The sequence below is a fragment of the Ixodes scapularis genome, unplaced genomic scaffold, assembly GCF_016920785.2.
Source record: "Ixodes scapularis isolate PalLabHiFi unplaced genomic scaffold, ASM1692078v2 PGA_scaffold1__304_contigs__length_218370807, whole genome shotgun sequence".
In the NCBI taxonomy this organism is placed as follows: domain Eukaryota; kingdom Metazoa; phylum Arthropoda; class Arachnida; order Ixodida; family Ixodidae; genus Ixodes; species Ixodes scapularis.
Genome location: NW_024609846.1, coordinates 194942942 through 194960637, shown reverse-complemented (window position 1 = coordinate 194960637; position 17696 = coordinate 194942942). Strand labels below are relative to the sequence as shown.

Sequence of the window (17696 nt, the reverse complement as noted above, 5' to 3'; positions counted from 1 at the left end):
TGGGAGTGCCAGATCTCATTATTTAGCTTAAAAAAATAATGCGGTTTAGGATTCACAACAGACCAGAATTGGCGAGGGTTACTTCGCAAAGTACTAGGCAGTGTATCATAAAATATCATGTTTATGCTCACATAGCTCAATTTTATAGACCGACACGCGGAGCGGCTCTGTTTACCAACACGGCCGGAAGGCCGCGCATGCGCGGTAGCTATGTGGGCAAAAGCAGCCTGACTCACCATGTTTTCGCCATTGCGTTCTATGGCGTGCGCTCGTTGACGTTTTAGGGGCGCTTGTATCTTTATTTGTGCGTCGTATTCCTCACAAGGTATGCCGTATGCTATGCCCAACTATTTGAGCTCGTGGCCAGAGCCTGAACGGCAGCGGTATCGAAACAAACTGCGTGGACGGCGTTGCCTACGAGGATTCGTACGCCGTAAACAAGGCCTGCTGGACTTCCGACGTAAAGTTGCTACCACGGAAGCCGACGGCTCATGTCGTCGTATATTTAGTTTTTTCGCAAAGCCAGTTCATGGCCTACACGGTGCAGGCGTACAAGTCTCTCGAGGCCTACGATTACTTCGAGTCGGTTTCCGCACTGCCGGCGGGATCAGCAGACTCTGGGTCTGCGGAAGTGTGTATTTATTGATTAAATACCCACATCATCTTCAAGTCAAGGTATGATATTTTTCCTACCCTCATGACCACAAGGCATGACAATCAGTAACGGTTTGTCCGTTCTGCAGTCTTGGCGGTAACAGGTTACAAGTAACAGCGTTGTTGGTAACGCATTACTTTTTTCAGTAACTTAGTAACCTACTCGTTACGTTTTTGACACAGTAACGGGTAACATGCTTATGTTACTATTTCAAGTAACGTAGTTACGTTAGTCGTTACTACTTCCCAAGTCTTAAAGAAATTACACTTCAATTTTTTCAGTGTTTTAGGCGTCAAGCCATGTTTTTCTTTCCGTTTTTTCTCGTAAGTATTTAGGTGAAACCGTAAAAAGAGATAAAGCAATTATGTTCAGTTTCTGCATGAACAATGTTTCTTGATATACGACTTGTATCGTCAAAACCGTAAAATGTGTTAAATTATAATTTAAACAAAAGTAACGCAGAAGTAACGTACGTTAGTTTTTACCGGTAGCGGTAGCGCGTTCCTTTTATTTTTAGGTAACGTAGCTCAGTAACATATACCTTGTATTTGCAGGTAACGAGTAACGTATTTCGTTACTTTTTTTCGGTAACGGCTACGACACTGCGGTTCTGTCACCGATCCCCTTCTGCTGGGTGGCACGAGCGTAGCGAGCCTCCGACGAGCACTTCGCCAGTGCTTTGTGCTCGAACACCATGGGAACAAAATCCGGGTGGTCTCGATCAGACAACGGTTTCTCTGCACATAAGCAAGCCTCGGGACGGAGATTGAAATGGAAGCCGCACTTGCCTTCAAGAAAGTGTTCGCCGCACAAACGGTCGTTCGCGCGAGGCGACCATTCTTTTCGATCCACGGATATTATCCACCTTCTATGCATTTCACTCTGCCGGGAACTTGTGGAAACTCACTCCGCTGCTTTTCTTGTACATTTCGGGTACAATTAACGGCAACACAGCTTCGCGGCATGCTAAAATGCTATGACGCCCATGCGAAACGTGCGCGCTTTTGCCCACACCCCCCGGCTCCGGCGCGATCGCAGCGCCGCCATAGCTTGTTGACGTCAAGCCCGCGGGGTTGTCTATACTTACTGGCGCAATAATTGTATCGCAACCAAGATTCAGGCGTGTTGACAGATTTGGCTGTACGAAAAAGTCGTTTCTTTCCGTTAGAAAGAGAACGGAGTGAACGAGTAAAGCATGGGCTCGAGACATTAGATTTGATCAGAGCACAAGGAACATAGACCTCTATAAGGCCTTGCAACTTTCTGGCGTAAATGCCCGAGACTTGGAGGCGAACCGGATCAGTACGCTGTTTGGCAGTCCTGCACTCTCAGGTTCATATGGTACACAATCACATGTTTTAAACAATATATCTAGTTGTACAAAGAGCATTCTCCAAGTCACAAATATTTGTGTCACCAACAGCTACCTCCAGATTCTAATCTTTTATGAGAGATCTTTGTAAGTTGCTAATTTTTTACTTTGTCTGCATTCTTTTTTTTTGTAAATATGGTCGGTTTATTTTGGCATATTTGAGATGTCTCCTCATTGTTACATTGTTCCTCTTGTTAACCTTAAATTGTATATATGGTAGTAACTATGCTGAAAATTGTCCTGGCGGTAGTGAAACAAAGATATACCATTCAACAAACAAGCAATGTGTTTGTTGTCATTTTCGGAATCATCTGTTGAGTTGACAAACAGAAGTTTTACTATCTTGCCAAATTGAAGTAAATATATATTCTGAACTTTGAAACCATTCATTTGTTGTCACTTTTTGAGTCATTACAAGGGTTTACTTGACAAACTGAGAACGTGTACTATCTTGAAAGTCTGGTAAATCGCAAACGTTTGCCAAATTTTCCTTCAGTTCATCACTGTCGTAAAGGCAGTAGTAGTGGGGAGGATCCGTCAAGTGCAGTGTGCCATGTTCTCCGGTGCTCATCTGATGATAGGAGTCTTTTCGCTCCTTCCATTGGCTGTGCCAAGCAAACCTCTTACGTCATGCAGAGAGCCTTTCTTGCTTGTTAGTAGCTATAACTCTCCCAAAAATATAAATTCCAGACTTTTTTGTGTTGCCACATTCACTGAAGTTGGGCTTAGCATAAACTTGGAAGCTGTCGGAAAACAATTGCAGGGCTCCTTTCAAAGACTGCCAGAATGCCCACCTCTAGCATGTGCTCGTTTCCTCCACCGGGCATAGGGTGGGGAGGTGCACGTGCATGCTTGTTATGAAGTTCAGAAATCTCATGCAAGAGGTGGAACTTTTTGAGCAGTCTTAACCTTTCACCGACTAGAGTAGCTCGAAGTGTACAAGGGATGACCAATGTGTCTACAAAGTGGGACCACTTCAAGATCCCACTTGTATCCAAGTGGTCACAACTGGATATCAAGCGGGACCACTGCAAGGACCACTTGGATCCAAGCGGTCTCAACTGCATCAAGTGGGACCACTTTGTGTATCGTCTTATTCTGCAAGTAAGCAAGGTATTTCTTGACTGGTGTCCTGTGCAACAGCCTATGTATCGGTTCAGGCGTACAATGTTTGGTCTCGTTCTCATTCCTACGGCGATAGCAGCACCAAGGAGCAACTATTCACGCTAGTGACTAACAATTGCTGTGAAATAATCTATGAAAAGCACCGTATGATTATCTCTATACTAATGCCCAGTCTTGATGCAAACCACATTTCCAAGGTTCCGTTTCGCTGTCTGTAAGCAAAGTGTTCGACAATGCCGTTGGCGTACAGGTCGTATAAATGACCTTTTGTGTCGGAAAACGCATCAATTTGTTGTACCAAAGCCCTTGAAATGGTTATCTCCTTTTATTTCATTACATCCAGTAAGAACATCAATATTTCTGCGAAGGACGTCAAAATAATATATAAACTATTTCGACGGGTGCACGCCCTTTGGAATCACCGTCATACACATGGAAGTAATTTATAATGTTACTTTGACCACGGATTGTCAAATTAGTCGCTCACTGCCTATTAGTAAATAAAATGAAATAATGGGAAACCAACCTTTGTCAATGTGTCACGTCGGAGAAGTGCTTTGTGCCCCTTCGGTCCTCATCTGGTGCTCGACGCCTGGGTGACGGTCTGCATATAGGCTTGTATTGTAAAGAACATGAAATAACAGATAGCTGGTTAACCTTACAGGGAGCCAGAAAAAAACATAGGTGGGTAGCCTATGTTGAAAGTTTTACATACCCGAGATGAAAGAGCCAATGGTGAAGTCTTCCTTCTTGAGCTTGGTGAGGCCATGGACGAAGGCCACCTTTTCCATGGCGTTGCTTGAGGGCACCTCATCTGACTGATCACAATGTGTATGCATTCATTAGTTCAACAGTCACCGTACTGCAGTCTGATTGCAAGGTTCTTAGAAATATCACCCTTAAAGAGACAATAAAAATGATTTTTAAATATTGTAAACAAAGGGATATGTGACGCAGAGTAGGCCTTTTGTTTTGGTTAGTAAATCTTACCCCACCGACTTGCACCTGCTCAATGTGAATGACCTTCGTGGTGCTCGCCTCGTGGAAGCTGTAAGTGCAATATTTTGCTCTAAACCCCGGCGAGTAGCAGCGCCCGTCTCCAGGTAGGTCGATGGTCTTTCCTTGGAGTCCTTCTAGGAGCTCAGAGTTGAGCCGCTTGTAAGCCTAGCTGACAAGCAATTATGTCTTCTAAGTTAGTTAGGCTATGCCATTTTTTTATTTTTAGAACCCCTTCCTATACTAGCTAACCTGCTTCACAGCGAGCTGCAGGTAAGCCTGCTGGTAGTAGTGGAAGGTGCGCTCCGAGACCGTTGCGACGATGATGGACTTGAGCAACCGCAGGGTAGTTGGAACAGGTTCTGCTGAGAACAGAATTTCCACACAAATCGAGATATTGCCTGTTGCTTTGCCACTCACCTGAGGTTGGCTCCACCACCGCTCCATGTGATTTTGTGCACAGGTGCTCGTTATCTTCACTTGAGTGCTGCAGGAGGGGCAAGGCAGGTGCGACAGACTTTGAAGAGCTCTGGGAGGCGACCTTCAAATACAATAACTTTGCGCTCCTTCTGGGGCAGCACCTGTTCACGGTTGCTGAAAATGAAAACACAACTGTAACACACACTTGAACTTCCCTAAAAGTGTTACCTCATGAAGCTTTCGTCTGCAGAGAGCACGTAGCTGGTGTCGGGTTTGCCAGGACCATCAGACTCGTCCATATCTTTGTTTACAATGTAAAGACGTTTGAAATGGTCATGAGTTTGCATAGCATAGTACGGACACACTTCCGAGTTGGCTGTCCTGTGACAGACATCTTTGAATGCTAAATGAGGGCCAAGCTTTCGTCTCTGACCGTAACACCGCAAGAAATGTGTGGTGTGACTGTTTCCTTCTGATGTAACCATCTCATTGTCTTTGAGGCATGTGCTGCTCCTCACCTGGGTCAGTGTCACCGTCGGCTTCGAAACGGATGTCCGACTTCTTCATGTTGGTGCTCGTGTTGGTGCCCATGTCACTGTCTGAGGAGTCGTCTGACGTGTCCTCCAGCTCATTATCGTCTGCATTCCAAGGCCCATCCAGCTGTTCACTGGGGCTTACTTGCCCTGCGCTGTGGTTGCCCTCAGGTGTATGGGTGTGGACCTGCGACGGCTGTCCTGAACATCACTGCTGAGCTGGTCCGGGGATCGCAGGCTGGAGGTCGTGCTGGGGATTGAAGAAGGTAGCCGAGCTTGCAGTGCTGTGGCAGGTTGCACTCGACTAGGAAGCGCTCCTGGGGACTTTCCGCCTGTTTGTGGTGTGGGGGCACCGAAAACAAATGTCCGGGGGGACGTTTCCCTCTGGTGTAACCAGCTCATTGTCTTTGAAGCATGTGCAGCTCCTCACCTGGGTGAGTGTAAACCTCGGCTTCGAAATGAATGTCCGACTCCTCAATGTCGGTGCTCATGTCACTCTTTCCGTTGGTGCCCATGTCGCTGTGTGAGGGGTCATCTGACGCATCCTCCACCTCACCATCTTTGCCTGCATTCCAAGAGCTATCCAGCTGTTCACTGGGACTTGCCTGCCACGCACTGTGGTCGTCCTCAGGTAGTATGGGTGTGGACCTGCAGTGATGTGATTGCTGCGCCAATTGCGCCAAACTGCGCCAAGGGGCTAACCCTGATACATCCTGCTACATTTTGCCGAAAAATGGGTAATCTGCGCCAAGGCTGCGCCAAAGGACCAATTTCGGTCGCCTTTCAAAACCGAAACTAAACTGAATACCGTAATTGAGCATGTCTGAGCTAGCTGGCGCAAGTGGCCGCCCGACACAAAGTACTTTGCATCAATCGTCCATCCGGTCTTGCATGGTTTTTCTCGCCGTTTCTCGTTTTGTGCCCTAGTCGTCTCGTGGGTCTCGTCTCGCGTCTTTAAAATTTTTACAACGATAGATGCAAGCGCTGATGCAACCGTGTGCTAACGCTTCGACGCTAGCGTGCCGGGTACAGCCATGCCGTAGGGAGGCACTCACTTGATCAAATGACGTTTTAGCGAATGCCCACGTTTCACGGAATGACAGCGAATTGTCGGACGCCGCAAAGCGGCGTTTTGGGGTGGGACAAGTGGGTTCACATTTTTGCAATGAGCTGCCGCAGGCCGTCGCCGCAAAGCGTCGTAAGCGCAGCGCGCGGCGCTTTGCAACGCGCGCTGCGCTTACGATTCGCTCAATTATTGCTCTCCGCTAAAACGTAATTCGCTCATGTGATATGGACTCAAAGCAATGGTTGTCGGAAAACTATGGTCCCTGCCTACCAGTCACCGTGGTTGCATGACGTCGGGTGTTGCCGTGCCCACGTCGCTGCGGATATGGCGCTTTCTAAACTGAAACGTAAGGACCTCCCTCCGCAAGGTCATCAACATCCTGTTATTGTTTAAATTATGCTACTACAAAAATCCTTCTTTAACTCAGACTGCTGTGTCGAAGCATTGATTACCTAGGTTTCTCTCGGTGGGCTTTCTTTCGAGAGGGACCCGGGTACGTAAAAAAATCTGCCGCAAAAGAAAGTTGGTGAAGAGAAGTGAGCTAAAGCAAGGAAGGCAATGTCTGCGCGCTGAACCCGCACAGCGCGTTTGTTTGTCTCTAGTTCAGTCGTTGCACAAAGCGCTCCAACTTTTTGACCCTGGCTCGCCATGTCTTGCATCGACGCCCTCAGGCTCTTTTTTTTTTCGGTGTGTTTAGCTTGTATCTCGTCTGCAGGCCTGCAAGCACGCGTTACTGGACAGTTACATTTTGCATACAATTTTAGGAACCAGTTGGCGAGGGAGCGGAGTGGCATGGTTTCGGTTTCGATTCAACAGCCGTCTCCGCTCGCGCGACGAAGCACATGCGACTGCAAGCTGCCGAAGTTGCCCTCACGTGCATGCGAACATTATTGCACGAGAGAGGCACCAGCCGGGTCGCTTGCAATCCATTGCTTTACGTTTGCTTATTTTAACGAAAATCTGGCACGTCGGGAACAGTAAAATGTTGGCAAGCGGTTTTACGGAATTGCTTGGCAACGCCTGCAGCGGGATGTCTCAATGTCTCTTTGGAGGCATTGAAATTGGACATTCATTACTTGTCGAAGGCAAAGCGAGGCTTGCAGCAGCCTTGCAGAAAGTTTCGAAAAGCGAAACGAAAAGCACCCGCTAGTCGTAATGCAACTTTTTCTTGTGTACTTTTCCGCTTTGCACTGCAGTAGTTAGGTGTTTGATCAGTTGGAAACTGCTTCGCTTCATTATATTATATAACTAGTAAAACCTAATGCTGTGATATTTTCTACTAAGCTGGTCATTTTCAAATAAATTTTATTATGTGCAGTTTAGCTCTTATTTATTGATAGCGGGTACATACATATGTTTATCATTTAACTGAAGCATTGCAAAGTGTGTCATGTCATTGACATTTCAGTTAACATGTTGAAAGACTCCGAGCTGGTCTAACTTGACCATAATTTGTTAATTGCGGCGAGCAAAGTGCCCTTCATCTGTCCAGCACTTAAAAGAAATATTTATAATTTTCTAAGAATATCTGCTCCAAAAGCCACTTTGGCTGCTCCAAAACACTGATTTGGCTGCTCCAAAACAATGTTTTGGCTGCTCCAAAGGCCAATTTTGCTGCTCCAAAACACTGTTTTGTCTGCTCCAAAGGTGCTCCAGAACGGCTTAGGCCAATCACATCACTGGACCTGCGACGACTGTCCTGAACGTCACTGGTGAGCTGGTCGGGGGCTTGCCGGCTGTAGGTCGTGCTGGGGATTGGCGAAGGTAGCCGAGCTTGCAGTGCTGTGGCAGGTTGCACTGGAGTGGGAAGCGCTCTTGGGGACTTCCTGCCTGGTTGTGGTATAGGGGCAGCCGCATTGCACCCAGGGTCGCCCTGTGCAGCTGGATATGGAACACATAACTTAAGCTCAGTAAAAAGACCACATGAAATGCTGCCGAGGTTCCAATGTATTCCTAAAGCACCATACTTTAAGTATTCAGTCATACACACGGGTATGACAAAAATCTGCAGTGTCCGCCTCTGTCGCCTCTGTTTGTGTGCCAACAGTTGCACGAGGGGCAGAGCACCTGCAGCAGTGAGCCTACAACACAGATTACAAGAAGTACCAAATATGGTCTAAATCTCTTGCGTGCAGTGGCAACTGTACCCATGGTCAGCTGAACAGGAGAGCTTCAGACAGCCTACAAACAAAGGCTATGGTTTCAAGCACTTGAATGTGCTTTTTGACTGGCATAGTCATCCACAGGTGCAGCCGCTTGGTCTTTGCACGGTTGTGCCAGTTGCTAAGTGCAGAGGACATTATAGTGGAATGTGCAGCTTGCACCTAATGCACGTGCACACTGGGGACCGAAATAGCGGCAGCAGAAAACTCACTGCAGAGGGGCTTCCAACTCGGCTGCTGGCCTTGTTGGGCCGGTTATCAGCTGGTTGAATTGCATAAAAGAGAATGCGTTCTAAATTTTTGAGATTTTTTCATTCAATTCTTGGGGGGTGTGGACAACACTGAAGGCAAGTGGCCTGTTCCCGTAGGTGCTTATCACTGGTCACTGTGATTAAAGATGTTTGTAATTGTTGGATGCAAAATATTAACTTATGAGCTGAAACTCGCTTACCAGCGTTTGAGCTCTTAATGCGCTACCAGAAACCTTAGCGTTGCGTAGTAAACAATTATCCCTAGAAGTTTGACTCACTGATGATGCTGTACTTGCTGCTGTTGCACTCTGTAGTAATAGCGTCGGGACCACCCCGCGTCTCAGTCGCGGACGTTCGGTATGCGCGGTGCGAATCTCAAAGGTCTCTGGAGCGAAATGACGCGAACATACCCGGACACATTTTTCAATACGCGAACGCTTGCTTGCAGTGATGTGATTGCTGCGCCAATTGCGCCAAGCTGCGCCAAGGGGCTAACCCTGCTAAATCCTGCTACATTTCACCGAAATATGGCTAATCTGCGCCAAGCCTGCGCCAAAGGAGCAATTTTGGTCGCCTTTCAAAAACGAAACTAAGAACCGTAATTGAGCATGCATGAGCTAGGTGGCACAAGACGCCGCCCGACACAAAGTACCCTGCATCAATCGTCTATTCGGTCTTGCATGATTTTTCGCGTCTTGCGTTTCGCGCTCTCGTCGTCTCGGAAATCTCGTCTCGCGTCTTTTTCTTTTTTTCTAGCGATAGACGTGTGCGTGTGCGGACGCTCCGACGTTAGTGTGCCGGGTTCCAGCCATGCCGTCATGCTGTGAAACAAAACCACGTTTTTGCGAGGCGAGAGTTACTTTGTGAGCTGAAGCGCTCGCGCGACCACAGTCGCCGTGGTCGCGCGACGTCGTGTGTTGCCGTCCCCATGTCGCTGCAGATATGGCGCTTTCTAAACTGAAACGTATCTACATTCCTGCTCTTGTTTAAATCATACGCTGCTATAAAAATCCCTCTTTAACTCAATTAATGCTTGGCGAAGTTTTGATTACCTAGGTTTCTCTGTGGGCTTTCTTTCGAGCCCACAGCCCCGGTACGTGAAAAATCTGCCGCGAAAGAAAGTTGATGACGAGAAGCGAGCTAAAGCAACGAAGGCAATGTCTGCACGCTGAACCCGCACAGCGCGCTTGTTTGTCTCGAGTTCAGTCGTTGCACAAAGTGCTCCAAGAACCTTTTCACCTTGATTCGTAATGTCTTGCATCGATACCCTCAGGTTCTTTTTTTCTGTGTGTTTACCCTGTACCTCGCCTGCCGGCCTGGCAAGCACGCGCCGCTGGTCTTTTTATTGTCGTATGCTGGACAGTTACATTTTGCATACTATTTTGGGAACCAGTTGGTGGCATGGTTTCGGTTTCAGTCGAACAGCTGTGGTCTCCGCTCGCGCGGCAAATCACGTGTAACTGCAAGCCTGCCGAAGTTGCCCTCACGTGCATGTGAACATGATTGCACGAGAGGCACCAGCCGGGACGCTTGCAATTCATTGTTTTAGGTTTGCTTACTTTTTATAAAAATCTGCCACATCGGGATACAGTAAAACGATAGCAAGTGTTGTTGTTTTTGTTTTTTTGGAATTTTTCGGCAACGCTTACAGCTTTGTATACTTGTGGGATGTCTCAGCACCACAAACACAAGCAGCGAGTTCCGCCCCAACACGTCGCATCACAACACAACACAAAGTGGCCTTCGTTTGTCCAGCACTTAAAACAAATATTAATTTTTCTGAGAATATATGCTCCAAACGTCACTTTTTCTGCTCTGAAACACTGTTCTGGCTGCTCCAAAAGCCACTTTTGCTGCTCCGAAACACTGTCTTGGCTGCTCCAAAGTCCACATTTGCTGCTCCGAAACACTGTTTTGGCTGCTCCAAAAGGTGCTCCAAAATGGCTTAGGCCAATCACATCACTGTGCTTGCCTCGAGCCAAATAGCATTCAGCTTGTCATCTTTCGGGGCGGCATGGCTGCTGGAAGACTCAATGTCGCGATTACTAATCCGGCAACTCTTCACAGAGCAACGGCACCGGTTTGCAGGAGCTGACATCTCCAAAATGTCAACATTTACACGTGCAAGAAAGAAAAAAAAAAGCACGCTAAGAAAGCAAAGTTGATCCAGGAAAACGAAAGTAACAAACTGCGGTTTAAAAGCAAAAAAAAAAAGAAACGCGTCGCTTTTTATTATTAACACTTGCGACAGCTGCTAAACACGCACTACTTTGCTTCAGGAGGTCTCACTCAAGCACCTGGGTCAACACGAAACACTCACTTAGACGAAACAAATGAAGTAGGCGCGACATGCAGGAGCAGACTTGGGCTGCTTCGGCGGCCACGAAAAGAATGGCGAAGCTTTTGTTTGTTATGGTATGAATTCAAACGGAAGTGCCCGTCTTGTAAACCTTTTACAAAAAATAATCACTCTCATTACACGGGTTATTCTTTAAACATAAAAATATGCCGCTCAAAAGGAAATTGCAACATATAACAAAGGTTTAACAACCAAGATCTAAGCTGTCAATCAAACTCGGCCAATGAGAAGTATTAGCCCCGAGAAGTTCGCGTGGCGCCCCCTTACGGCGAACCGGGGTGATGTCACGGCGAGGAGAGAATTTTTCCCCGACTCGGCCCTCTCGCCCTGTGGAGGCTGTGACGACGCTAGCTGACGGCGCGCTCGTTTCTATTTAATTTTTTTTTTTTGGCGTGTTTTTCGTAGGAAGTGTAAATTTTTATATGAGCCTATATTGAGGTATGGCCTGTAGCTACAGGCGAAACTTCAACCAACATTTTAAGCATGGTTGACAGGGCAGGCAACGCATGAATCACAGCTGGTATATGAAAATAAAGAAATATTGCCACAATTGCAGGAGCATCACTATAGATTTACATTTTGCACAATAAATGCTGCTGATAGTCTGAATGAATTGGCAGGTTATGTATATTATTTTTTTTGTATCTCTGTTTTTAAACAAGATCGCCGAAGCAGAAAAGCTGCATGCTGCTCGAGCAACATGTTAAATACAGTCTGGGCCATGAAGAGAGAATTACAAGTAAAACAGCCCAAGTGCAAGAACAAAATAAAAAAAAAAAAACAAGGAACATGTGGTATATACATTGCTCGCATTTGACCTTTGCTGGATTCGGATAGTATTTCAATGGACTACACGGGTGGTATCTGTGGACTTGTTTATATCAACCCTCAAGTAATGTATAACAATCGTAAGCGAAGGTGTCTAGCTCGTTATTAGCCCCTTAAGCCCTAAAATTGAAATTTTACTTAAATCGAATTGTCCTGAAGCTAAAATACCAGAAGCTTTTCTCACGCAGACTGTCGTCCCTCACAGGTTCCACGTTTTCTGCTGCTAGTGCTGCATCTACCACTGGACAGACGTTCGAATGCTTGCTTTTACTCCTGTTTTCCTCTGTTGTCAGAGAGTCCAGCTCTAGGGGGTTTAGAGGCTGAGGAAGCTTTTGGGGACATGCAGCAGTGTCCCTTTTGATTGGAAATGACAATTCAGACTAAACGGTGTATTTTCGGAATACCCAAGGCTGGAATAAAGAATGTCAGGAAAAAGTATAAACATTGCATATTACGGCACTATTGCCGTGCATAGTTTGGCAGTTCAATACATATCATACAGACAACTGGGGGCAATTCGGCCGTGTTTGCTGCTACCATACAAGCTAATTTCCAGTAATTGTGCAGCTTCTAAGAAATATGCCTGCATGCGTGTGTATACTATATAATTAATTCACGAAGAAGCTACATTTATTGAAAACAACCCTGTTCCTCGAGCACTTTCAATATCATCAGACGCAGGGCCTTTAAAACATCTGCGAACCATGCAGCACATGCAGACTGGCAGCGCAGAGTCAGGGTCGCGAGCTAATTTGCCGACTACCCAAAGGCCCATGATATAAATGCCACTTCAAATGCCTTGAAAGCGGGATGTAATATCGTCTTAAATCATAAACGTGCAAGGAACAGAATCCCAGCGTCTGAAACACTCGCGCCACCGCTTCACCGACCCCTCGCAAGATTGCTTTGTGTTGTGTGGACGGACGGGGAGGTTCATCGGCGGAATTGCCTCCGCCGATAGCTTTCGGGATTTTTAACCCAATTTCAAAGTTAAAAGGGACAAGCAGGCTTATAAAATGTACGGAAGCACGTCAATATCGGCTTAACTCAACGTCTTGCACACCAGGTAAACGAAGTCCAGCTCCTCGAAGAGCTTGCGGCACACAACGCTAAACCAGGAAACCGGTGCTGGGAAGCGAGCCGATGCGAAATCGCGGAGCAGAGTACTCCCCCTGACGTCACGGTACACCTCACCCAATCCGGGCGCGGCGACCGCAACGACGCTTGTGTTCGCTCTCGGGGCTAATAGCACCCAATCGGTGCAAAACGTCGCGGAACACCAACTTTGTGGCGCGCAATTTAAAAATTAAAACGAACGACATAGCCGCAAACTAAAATCAGTCTCGCGCAATAAAAATTGCTCTAAAATTTTTTTTTGTCGCGGAAACATTGTTTTTTGACATGCTTGTCCAAATTAGGCTTGTTAAAAAAAAGCTTTTTTTCTTTGCAGTTACCCTTTAAAACCTCGACTAAGATATACAGGGTGTTTCACAAAAAGTGGACAAATTCTATGTTGCGAAAACTATGCGTTGCAGCAAAAAAAAGGCTTCTGTCGTTTTGGTCTCAGGCCAGGGCCTCATTCAGGAAAATTGTTAAAGTTTGGGATAATTAAGTTAATTATTTTTGCATGATTAACTGTTTTAATATTGTGTTTAAGGGCATGGTTTCAATTAGAGCATTGCTCAGCATCATCGAAGAACAATAAATCAACAAATTGCAGAACAATAGAAGGCACGTGCAGCATTTTACGGCTTTCTGAAAGACCGCACAACTTCGACGGGTTTTTAAGTTTCGGTTTGCAGTCGGAGGGAGCACTTCTCGGCCCCGACGGCACAGCGCCCCGTGGAGAAGTAGTGCAACCAGCCTCTGCTGCGTTGCGTGAGGAAGCTGCGTTACATAAGCGCACGCACGCGCGTGCGCACAGACACGCACGCACGCACATGCGCACGCACGCACACACACACACACACACACACACACACACACACACACACACACACACACACACACACACACACACACACACACACACACACACACACACACACACACACACACAGACAGACAGACAGACAGACAGACCATTTTTCTTTTCATTATGGGTGGGCGTTCTTTCAGGGCTTCATGGTATATAAACGTACCTAAGAGCCATGTGTTCACATATCGTCTAATCTCTGGGGAAAGCGATGACTACTCTAAAAATTAAACATTTGCCATAATATTTCTCTTTTTTTTGGGTGTTTGGGGTGTCTGAGACTGCTTTCGCACTCCTCAGCTGTGTCGTAATCGTAGGAATAAAAGCGATAATTGGTCGCCTCATCTAAAAACGTTCTTGTAAATGATGTACGGGGTGAATACACATGGCACACAACCAGCAAGCCGGTGGGAGGACAAGGAGAACGGTGGCAAATTTCTGCTGAGCGACGCAAAGCCTAGACCGTTATGCTAGAACGAAGATGTGATTTTTGTTTGTCCTTTGTGCCCCTTGTTCCCTTTCTCTAGGGATTATTATTGGCATCCAAGCGACTGACTTGTGAAGAAAACCTTCCGTTTTATGGTCTTACTTGCTAGTTTTATCAGCCGCTTCTTTCTTTATACACTATATAAAGTCAGTGCTTAAACACTATATTCTAGTCAGTCATGTTTGTTCTAGTAAGGGTTAATTAAGTGCATCCGTATGAGCTGGAATAAGAAGTTTTTAATATCTTGCATTTCTAGTCATCGGGTAGAGAAAATTTGTTACCTGTAACTTAAATATTGGAATACTTTGATGTTTGCTAAACAAGGAGTTGGATAATTTGCATATCCTAATAATGAAAATTGTAATCAGTTAGAATTGGACTTTATTTCATATTTATTTATTTATTTATGTTTAATTTTAAAGGTTTTTTGGGGCATTACACAAGGGCAACGTCATACAAAGGTTCGTACAACTGAACCAAGTGGCAACAAAAAGAGACATAGATTAAAAATGCTGTTGCATGCTGTTTCATCTTGAAATAACTTTGTTTCCCACCTATGGAACATGTGATTTGGGTTGTCAAATAGGTGCGTTTTGTTTTCATGAGGCTTAAGTTGTGCATCTTTTGTTGACTATATCTTTTCTCTATTGAAAATCTAAGAGAAACCAACCCGCTACCAGGACAGTTCTCAATAGACCGTTTTATCGTGGGTAGCGCCATTTTGAGAGCGAGAGAGAAAAGGGGAAAGGGCTGCCGGCGCTTTCCCCCTCTTTGATTATGTAGAAAGAGTGGAAGTCCCGGATGAGAGGCTTGGCCGGTGTTGGGCGTCTGCAGTGCCCCAACTTCGTTTGCGCTTCCCTCTACGTTTCAAACTCCCAAACTTAATTAGAGCCATGGTCTTCGATGGCGACAGTCCCCTCGTCATCGGGACATCGTTGCTGGGTGATAGCAAATACCGTGGAAGCCAATACTGGCAACTCCCGCGGAAAACGGGCGAAAAGTGATTGCAGCGCCCCTGGCGAGCTCGGAGTCTCCGCTGGCAGACAAATTCTCCGAAATGCATTGGTTTTGCCTATCTCCGTGCGAGGTGACCAATGAAAAAAAAATTGTCACGGACATTCGCTGCTTTGAAAGTTAAAAAATGGGTGCCAGCTCATGAGTGAAGGACATTCTCTTCGCGCGGGAAAGATGTTACAGCTTTCTGGGTGCAATTTCGGAGTTCTCCCGAAGAAAACATTCTGTCACAACTTATGTAGGCCAAGCAAAACATGAATTTATGCCTTCGCGCTGTTTCGTGAAAAAGGGAAATGTACAAACATTTCAGAACATAGCTTCGTTTCAACATTATTGTTCTTATCAGTCAATTCGTTTTGACGTTGCAATTCCCATTTCTAATGAGTGTTTTGCTTATAACCGTTTCGTCGAACAGGCGAGCTGGCGAATCCCGTTAAGATCGTCTCCGGACGAAAAAGCAGAAGTCAATTTCGAACCACGTACGTTACGGCGATGTCAGTATGCTCCGAAAGAAGGCGTTGTGCATATGCAAATCTGACGCGATTATAGATTAACAAAAGCGGAGTTACGAAAAAAGCTGACTTCTCGCGCTTGCAAAGAAAGAAGGGGAGAGCGTCGTAGCCCGCGAAAAAAGATGATTTCAGTCACGTTATTTACAGTGCACAAATTCCGATTGTTAGCGCGGGGACGACCAACATCTTCTGCTTCGCTGCTTCTTCTACGATAAAGGCCGAGACCCGTTGAACCGTCTCCACTCTTTCCATTTTTGAGTCTTTCTTATATATTTTTAAGGCGACGCCACTCTGCCGCGTTCTTTTTTCCTCCTGCTTATATGTTGCTGTGTATATTTTTTGTTTGCTTTTTGCTTTTTTTTTTTTTTGCCCGACGTGTAAATCATTGCGTATCCTTGCTTTGTTCGGCTTAGTTTTTACTCCCTTTCCTTCGCTTCGGCGCTTACTACCCCCGGTTCGTCTGCGCTAGGCCCGGGCATTTTGAGGGTCGTCTGCAACTTTGCTGTTGTTGTTGTTTTCGTCCACTGTCGTCTGCGATAACCTCCTATTTTCGCCTTCGATTGAGTTTCTAATCCAACATCGTCATACGTGATTTTTGATATTTATTAAATATATTAAGAAGTGTAAGCTCGTTACCCGTTTTTATTCTAATTTTATTTGTGTACTCCGGCCGGCACGTCTGCTACGGGTCATCGTTTGTTGATCAACCGGCCGCATTCAAGAACAAGTTTGTGCGATGTGGTGCCTACCATTGCAAGAACAAGTTTGTGCGATGTGGTGGAAAATCTTTCTTCTGCTTCCTACGTCAACCTACGGACACCTACGTCAACAAGTACTTGAATGCACTTTTAAACTGCTTCGTCAAGCGAGCGAACGAACAACCCGCCAAAGTCACTGGAAAAAGAAATTCGAAAGCAAAAAAAGGTTACTCACTGCTAGCACATATAGAAGATTGCTGCCTGCAACCAAAACATTTCTGCGACTCTGTTTTACCGGGCAGTGTGAGCTGCACTACGTTATTTATTTCCCCTGTTTTGTTTTTAGTTCCTACCTACTCCGCGAAAGCAAATAAAGAAGTGTACAACAAGCAGCTGAAAAAAAAAAAAAAAAGGGTCGCTTTCTTCTTTTTTCGTTAGTTTCGTCTGTTGCTTCCGCTTTGTTTGTCGTGAACTCAACACCGGTGGCGACCACCGGCTATTCATTTGCTGCTTTCCATTTTTCTTTCTTTTTTTCTATAAGCGCCGCAACGATCGTCGTCGTTGAAATAGTTTTTTGCTAGCTTCTTGGTTTTATTCGCCGTTGTTCGCTTCTCTTTCCCGTTTCTTCTTATTTTCGTCGGGAATGGCGACACCATTTTTTCTGCAAAGTTCGGTAAGTGTTTGCACGTTCATTTTTATCCTTACTTTTTGTTTTGTTTTTATGCTCCAGCAGCTCGTGCGCCTGCTCTGGTAATATTAACATGTCGTTTATGCATGTTTTAACGATTACGACGTAGTTCGAGTAGCTAAACGCCTTTTTTCCGCTTCCCAGACGCGTTTCAAACGCGTGTGATCCCCTGAGAGGCGTTTGAGACCACTAAATAAACTGCTCTATCTGTTTATGCGCGCGTTGTTATTCGATTGTCGTTGCAGTTGCGATCAGTGGATTCCGCTTTGCAAGCGAACTGACCGTAATAAATTGTTTCTGCTGTTAGGGTGACGATACGGGGCTTGTAAAGCTCGAGGACGTCGCGGAGCCTATACTTTTCCATTGGGACGACTGCTTCAGTAGACTCCGAGTCCGCTAGAGGCGCCACTGTCACGTTCGCCGCCGCTCCTATGTGTTTTCGGAGGAGTTTCCAGTATTGGCGAAGCTATATCGTATTTGGTGATAGGGTGCACGAATAACGACAAAGCGTCGAATACTGTCCGAGGACCTATGTAGCTTGCATGGAATCCGGCT

General features: G+C 45.9%; 1 pseudogene; it reads right to left on the bottom strand.

Moving 5' to 3' along the window:
• Positions 1-3859: 3859 nt before the first annotated feature.
• On the bottom strand, positions 3860-5616 carry LOC115330386 (annotated as a pseudogene).
• Between the last annotated feature and the right edge of the window lie 12080 nt (positions 5617-17696).